The sequence below is a fragment of the Schistocerca serialis genome, chromosome 4 (assembly GCF_023864345.2).
Source record: "Schistocerca serialis cubense isolate TAMUIC-IGC-003099 chromosome 4, iqSchSeri2.2, whole genome shotgun sequence".
NCBI classification, from domain to species: Eukaryota; Metazoa; Arthropoda; class Insecta; order Orthoptera; family Acrididae; genus Schistocerca; species Schistocerca serialis.
Window position 1 is genome coordinate 416,238,041 of NC_064641.1, and position 7,500 is coordinate 416,245,540.

The 7,500-nt window shown below is 52.2% G+C and overlaps 1 non-coding gene across 1 annotated transcript; it reads left to right on the top strand.

The window, feature by feature from the left end:
* The first annotated feature begins 5,324 nt into the window (after positions 1-5,324).
* Positions 5,325-7,234, top strand: LOC126476936 (small subunit ribosomal RNA). The gene has a single exon (XR_007587368.1). It is a non-coding gene; the product is annotated as a small subunit ribosomal RNA (ribosomal RNA).
* The last annotated feature ends 266 nt before the right edge of the window (positions 7,235-7,500 follow it).

Here is a 7,500-nt window from a genome sequence, read left to right on the forward strand (position 1 = left end):
GACATTGACATCGAGGCCAGAATGGACACCTCCACCTACAGGGATCCGCCGGAACTACGCCAACCATGCTGGCAAAACAGTACCTCCATCTATACAAATATGGCGAAACCACATGCGATAACTCCATCTATGCGAATCTGACAACACTACGTCCGCCATGTCGAGCGCACCACAAAACATACCGCCATCTGTAGGTCTCCCTCAGCATGAGCTCCTGCAACGACGATACCGCCATCTATGGGACGCCAAGCCGACTAAGACATCGATGGGCCCACAGTGCCCATCTTTCGACGCCACCCACAAAGCATGCAGCCTCTGTCGACCACAGCACCCATACGCCAGTGCCTCTGCCGCACGAAGTCGTGGACCGGCAATCACACCACCTGCACCCGTTCGTGCCCCACCCCAACCGCCAAACTCGCATCGCCAGCGGATGAACGGCGGACGTTTCCCGCACTCGTAAGGTGCAATCCACACCTATAACATGCGTTTCATGAAGAGATATTTCCAATATGCGACATTCCCGCTGTCCCTATTCATGAGCTGCGAGCTGTACCACGTACAAGCTACAGACGCGATCGCATTGCTCACTGTACGGATTCACATGCTGAGCCATCAGCTAGGAAGCGCCCCATCCATGTCGGCACCCGTGGGCGTTGCACTCGCAGTCGCAAAAAACGCTGGGCAAATATATTTCTCGGAAGAGTAACGACAGTCCGAGCCTCCTGGCGTTGCACTCGCAGTCGCAAAAAACGCTGGGCACATATATGTCTCGGAAGAGTAACGACAGTCCGAGCCTCCTGGCGTTGCACTCGCAGTCGCAAAAAACGCTGGGCACATATATGTCTCGGAAGAGTAACGACAGTCCGAGTCTCCTGCGTGGGAAGAGTCTTTCTAGGCCCTGACCCACGGGAAGGGTGTAGCTTCCCCCATCCCGGACATTTGACGTCGTCACACTACCGGTATTGACTAATAGACTGATTCCTGATAATCATTAGCCATACACTGGGGGAAACGGCCGACAGGGGCGGCAACATAGTGGAGCCGCAGTGTCACTAATGTACAGAGATAGAACAGTTTCGACTGGAACCAGAGTAACCGTATACACGGCACTGATTAGTAATAGATGCAGAGCCATCAGAATACAGATAATATATACAACCGTCCCTATACATGCTGAAAGACTCTGCACACAATGAGAACCACACGTCAGCCAGACACTCTTATCACACACTACTCTCTTATCACACACTACTCTCTGCCTGTAACAGGCACACACACAATATCTAACCACCAGCATGGAAGAACATCCAGTGCATCCTCTCCGCCACATGACACAATCCACACTATCATTACCAGACCGGGAGGTCCACCCAGAAAACACAATATCCCACCCTTCCGACATCCGCACATTGCTCAGCTAAGCCACGAACACCCACACATGTCCTACACAGGGGTGCACCCAACATCACAATACTGCCTCCTGTCACAGCACACAAACAATGGCAGGAATGAAAGACACAGATCTGCCACAACCATGGAATCGGAGCGCCGCCTGTCATGAGCCAAAAGTGCATCCTGACGTGACAAATCGGATAATACCGCAGGCATCCAATTACGATAATCACTATCAACGAACCTGCCGCCCCCCCCCCCCCCCAATACACCTTTCCCTACAACAATGTGTATCTGAACCTACGCTATATCGTACCTTAACCTAACCTATATCGTACCTTAACCTAACCTATATCGTACCTTAACCTAACCTATATCGTACCTTAACCTAACCTATATCATACCTTAACCTAATCTATATCGTACCTTAACCTAACCTATATTGTGCCTTAACCTAACCTACGTTGTGCCTTAACCTAACCTACGTTGTGCCTTAACCTTACCTACGTTGTGCCTTAACCTAACCTACGTTGTGCCTTAACCTAACCTACGTTGTGCCTTAACCTAACCTACGTTGTGCCTTAACCTAACCTACGTTGTGCCTTAACCTAACCTACGTTGTGCCTTAACCTAACCTACGTTGTGCCTTAACCTAACCTACGTTGTGCCTTAACCTAACCTACGTTGTGCCTTAACCTAACCTACGTTGTGCCTTAACCTAACCTACGTTGCGCCTTAACCTAACCTACGTTGCGCCTTAACCTAACCTACGTTGCGCCTTAACCTAACCTACGTTGCGCCTTAACCTAACCTACGTTGCGCCTTAACCTAACCTACGTTGCGCCTTAACCTAACCTAATTTGTGCCTTAACCTAACCTAATTTGTGCCTTAACCTAACCTAATTTGTGCCTTAACCTAACCTAATTTGTGCCTTAACCTAACCTAAATTGTGCCTTAACCTAACCTAATTTGTGCCTTAACCTAACCTAATTTGTGCCTTAACCTAACCTAATTTGTGCCTTAACCTAACCTAATTTGTGCCTTAACCTAACCTAATTTGTGCCTTAACCTAACCTAATTTGTGCCTTAACCTAACCTAATTTGTGCCTTAACCTAACCTAATTTGTGCCTTAACCTAACCTAATTTGTGCCTTAATGTAACCCATGTAGTGCCGTAACGTAACCCATGTAGTGCCGTAACGTAACCGATGTTGTGCCGTAACGTAACCCATGTTGTGCCGTAACGTAACCGATGTTGTGCCGTAACGTAACCGATGTTGTGCCGTAACGTAACCGATGTTGTGCCGTAACGTAACCGATGTTGTGCCGTAACGTAACCGATGTTGTGCCGTAACGTAATCGATGTTGTGCCTTAACGTAACCCATGTTGTGCCGTAACGTAACCGATGTTGTGCCTTAACGTAACCCATGTTGTGCCGTAACGTAACCCATGTTGTGCCGTAACGTAACCCATGTTGTGCCGTAACGTAACCGATGTTGTGCCGTAACGTAACCCATGTTGTGCCGTAACGTAACCCATGTTGTGCCGTAACGTAACCCATGTTGTGCCGTAACGTAACCCATGTTGTGCCGTAACGTAACCCATGTTGTGCCGTAACGTAACCCATGTTGTGCCGTAACGTAACCCATGTTGTGCCTTAACGTAACCCATGTTGTGCCTTAACGTAACCCATGTTGTGCCTTAACGTAACCCATGTTGTGCCTTAACCTAACCTATAATATGCCTTAACCTAACCTATAATATGCCTTAACCTAACCTATAATATGCCTTAACCTAACCTATAATATGCCTTAACCTAACCTATAATATGCCTTAACCTAACCTATAATATGCCTTAACCTAACCTATAATATGCCTTAACCTAACCTATAATATGCCTTTACCTAACCTATAATATGCCTTTACCTAACCTATAATATGCCTTTACCTAACCTATAATATGCCTTTACCTAACCTATAATATGCCTTTACCTAACCTATAATATGCCTTAACCTAACCTATAATATGCCTTAACCTAACCTATAATATGCCTTAACCTAACCTAAAGTGCGCCGTAACCTAAACTATATTGCGCCGTAACCTGACGCACGTTGTCGCTGAACCTGCTCTGTAATTGTTATGCAACTCGTTAAATTAGTGTAGTGTTGCCTAACCGCAACCCTCGCAATATAGTTCGCTACTCGCACTGCCCGGTCCCCTGTGTATCGCGTCATGTTAAACACCTTGCAGGTGTTGCTGACTTTCCACATGCTCCTGCTATACACTGTAATGTGGATAGCAGCAGGACGTACATGCCCCCCCCCCTTCCCCCCTGCCTTCGCAAGCTGGTCGGTGAGAAGTTTGCATGTTCAACGCCCTTCGCATGCCGACGTACTCAGCCTACGTTGTGGTACGGCCTGTCACCTGTCCGCCAATGTACGCAAAACCCACAAACTGTACTGCACATTGGTCCGTATGTACTGAATGATACATCGTGGCACATGTGACCGTATGACGACTGCGCCTAGCAACGGCGGACCATACAGTCCAAATATTGTGCACGCAGCTACGTGTCGTCTCCCTATAAGAGCTGGATTGCAGTGTGGTACGCCATACAGACGTGTGGGAGGAACGGACGCCCTGTATGGCGATCAGCATGAGCAGTCTGTTGATGTAGTGGAGCGTGTATTCGGACGTAGTCGTCTCTTCTCACACACCGTGATAGCATGTTGCACCGTGTTCCACATCTGCGACATGCTGCAGAGGCCGGCTGACAGTCGTTCGCGCAATGGACACCGCATACGTACGGGGTCGACCTTCCACGTGTTCTCTAGGCGTGCACATGTTGTTGCGTCTATGTGGGCAGACGTAGTGTGTTGTGACACCTGACACAGGCATGCAATACTCGTTGCAAATGGCGATGGACGTGTACGTTTGCTGGTGACGTTACGCAAATGAACAACTGGTAACCCGTTGTGGTGCGGTTGTTCTCGCTAGAGGTGAATCAGTGTTGGCGACGATCGGTCGAGCTATTAACCGGTTGTTTCAGGGATACCCACCATGCCCACGAACGTGAAAGGGGACCCACCATGCCCACGAACGTGAAAGGGGATCTGGGTGTGAGGCGATACGCGGCGGTGGCTGGGTGGGACCGTCCCCGGCCGGTGAGGGGGGGCCGCCCGGCGTGCTGGCAGCGCGGTGCGTGGGCGCACGCGCCACAGCCGGCTGGTGGGGGCGGCCAGTGGCAGGCGCGCCGGCCGACGGACGCGGCAGGCGGCGCAGCTGCGCGCCGGCGCCCCCTGCTCGCGGCGCCTTGCGGCCACAGTAGGTCCTCGCGGGCCCGGTGCGAAGCGCGGTGGCCATCTGCAGTGTGCTGGTCCGATTGAGGACTTTGTGCGCTGAGGATGCGCCGCCGCCCGGCGCTCGGCGCCGCGACGCCGTCTGCTGCTCGGTCGCCCCAGCGGTTCTCGCAGGTGGTTTGTATCGCAGCTGTGCGGACGTGTTGGCGCGTGCGCTGTGCTGGGAGAGTTCGCTTCGGCACCCAAGTGGGGCTTTTTGTCCTTCTGTGGCGCTGGCGTTGGAGCTGCCGGTCACCGTAGGTGGCGCGTGTTGTCTCCCGCCGGCAATGCCACGACAGCACGCTCCCGGGCCTCTGTCGGCAGCGGCAAGCTCAGTTGGGAGCACGGGTGGTCGCACCTAAAGCGTCTACTCGCCTAACTCCGGGCGATTGCGCCTCTCTCGAACCCGACCAAGTACTTAGGACGGCGCTGCGCGCCGCCGGGACCTGAGAGGGTTTCGAGGTGTGTTGTGCAGGGGAGCTCAGCCTCCTCCTGTTTGCAGAATAATTGAGCGGACGCTTGCGTGTTCGCGCGGGCCCCCGGGACACACTCCCGGGCGGCCGGCTGCTCAGCTCTAGTTGACGCAGCTCCCTGGTTGATCCTGCCAGTAGTCATATGCTTGTCTCAAAGATTAAGCCATGCATGTCTCAGTACAAGCCGCATTAAGGTGAAACCGCGAATGGCTCATTAAATCAGTTATGGTTCCTTAGATCGTACCCACGTTACTTGGATAACTGTGGTAATTCTAGAGCTAATACATGCAAACAGAGTCCCGACCAGAGATGGAAGGGACGCTTTTATTAGATCAAAACCAATCGGTCGGCTCGTCCGGTCCGTTTGCCTTGGTGACTCTGAATAACTTTGGGCTGATCGCACGGTCCTCGTACCGGCGACGCATCTTTCAAATGTCTGCCTTATCAACTGTCGATGGTAGGTTCTGCGCCTACCATGGTTGTAACGGGTAACGGGGAATCAGGGTTCGATTCCGGAGAGGGAGCCTGAGAAACGGCTACCACATCCAAGGAAGGCAGCAGGCGCGCAAATTACCCACTCCCGGCACGGGGAGGTAGTGACGAAAAATAACGATACGGGACTCATCCGAGGCCCCGTAATCGGAATGAGTACACTTTAAATCCTTTAACGAGTATCTATTGGAGGGCAAGTCTGGTGCCAGCAGCCGCGGTAATTCCAGCTCCAATAGCGTATATTAAAGTTGTTGCGGTTAAAAAGCTCGTAGTTGGATTTGTGTCCCACGCTGTTGGTTCACCGCCCGTCGGTGTTTAACTGGCATGTATCGTGGGACGTCCTGCCGGTGGGGCGAGCCGAAGGCGTGCGACCGCCTCGTGCGTGCTCGTGCGTCCCGAGGCGGACCCCGTTGAAATCCTACCAGGGTGCTCTTTATTGAGTGTCTCGGTGGGCCGGCACGTTTACTTTGAACAAATTAGAGTGCTTAAAGCAGGCAAGCCCGCCTGAATACTGTGTGCATGGAATAATGGAATAGGACCTCGGTTCTATTTTGTTGGTTTTCGGAACCCGAGGTAATGATTAATAGGGACAGGCGGGGGCATTCGTATTGCGACGTTAGAGGTGAAATTCTTGGATCGTCGCAAGACGAACAGAAGCGAAAGCATTTGCCAAGTATGTTTTCATTAATCAAGAACGAAAGTTAGAGGTTCGAAGGCGATCAGATACCGCCCTAGTTCTAACCATAAACGATGCCAGCCAGCGATCCGCCGCAGTTCCTCCGATGACTCGGCGGGCAGCCTCTGGGAAACCAAAGCTTTTGGGTTCCGGGGGAAGTATGGTTGCAAAGCTGAAACTTAAAGGAATTGACGGAAGGGCACCACCAGGAGTGGAGCCTGCGGCTTAATTTGACTCAACACGGGAAACTCCACCAGGCCCGGACACCGGAAGGATTGACAGATTGATAGCTCTTTCTTGATTCGGTGGGTGGTGGTGCATGGCCGTTCTTAGTTGGTGGAGCGATTTGTCTGGTTAATTCCGATAACGAACGAGACTCTAGCCTGCTAACTAGTCGCGTGACATCCTTCGTGCTGTCAGCGATTACTTTTCTTCTTAGAGGGACAGGCGGCTTCTAGCCGCACGAGATTGAGCAATAACAGGTCTGTGATGCCCTTAGATGTTCTGGGCCGCACGCGCGCTACACTGAAGGAATCAGCGTGTCTTCCTAGGCCGAAAGGTCGGGGTAACCCGCTGAACCTCCTTCGTGCTAGGGATTGGGGGCTTGCAATTGTTCCCCATGAACGAGGAATTCCCAGTAAGCGCGAGTCATAAGCTCGCGTTGATTACGTCCCTGCCGTTTGTACACACCGCCCGTCGCTACTACCGATTGAATGATTTAGTGAGGTCTTCGGACTGGTACGCGGCATTGACTCTGTCGTTGCCGATGCTACCGGAAAGATGACCAAACTTGATCATTTAGAGGAAGTAAAAGTCGTAACAAGGTTTCCGTAGGTGAACCTGCGGAAGGATCATTACCGACTAGACTGCATGTCTTTCGATGTGCGTGTCGTGTCGCGCAACACGCTACCTGTACGGCTCGCAGTAGCCGAGCGCCGCGTGCGGAACCACGCGTTCGTCTCAAAACTAACGGCAGTGTTGTGTGGTACGAGCGCTGAAGCGCTGGAGCGGCTGGCCTGCGGCACCTGGCGCCTGGCGCCGGTTTTGAATGACTTTCGCCCGACTGCCTGTCCGCTCCGGTGTGGAGCCGTACGACGCCCATCGGCCGTGAGGCCGTTGGACA